Source organism: Belonocnema kinseyi, chromosome 5 (assembly GCF_010883055.1).
Source record: "Belonocnema kinseyi isolate 2016_QV_RU_SX_M_011 chromosome 5, B_treatae_v1, whole genome shotgun sequence".
NCBI lineage: Eukaryota > Metazoa > Arthropoda > Insecta > Hymenoptera > Cynipidae > Belonocnema > Belonocnema kinseyi.
This window is the reverse complement of record NC_046661.1, coordinates 12,399,245-12,399,673: the sequence shown is the minus strand read 5'-3', so window position 1 is coordinate 12,399,673 and position 429 is coordinate 12,399,245.

Sequence of the window (429 nt, the reverse complement as noted above, 5' to 3'; positions counted from 1 at the left end):
TATGTGTGTGTGATACATATATGCACTTGTGTAAGTGCAATAATGCATGCATGCAGTCATTATTGTTCGTACAAGCCGCATCATTCCGGTTTATATGATCAGCATTGTAGCCTTATTCTGCTGCGAAATGCACAAAAACCTTAACTTCGAACGGCCATATCTCGAAAACTCAAATTTTCTGGACTTAATGCTCTGGAGACTTTTAATCCACACATCGAGAACTACTAGGAAGCAAAGTTTCGGGCCAATTAGTAGAGAGCAATTTCCCATACAAATTCTGTGGGGTCCTTTGCTTCAAATACTTTAAGGCTATATTTTTTTTCATTGAATCATTTTATGTTGAATAAAATCTTGTATATAAGGTTAGATAGTAAATGAATATCAATAAATAAAAGTATAACTGATTGAGGGCATATGACATAGCCAAAT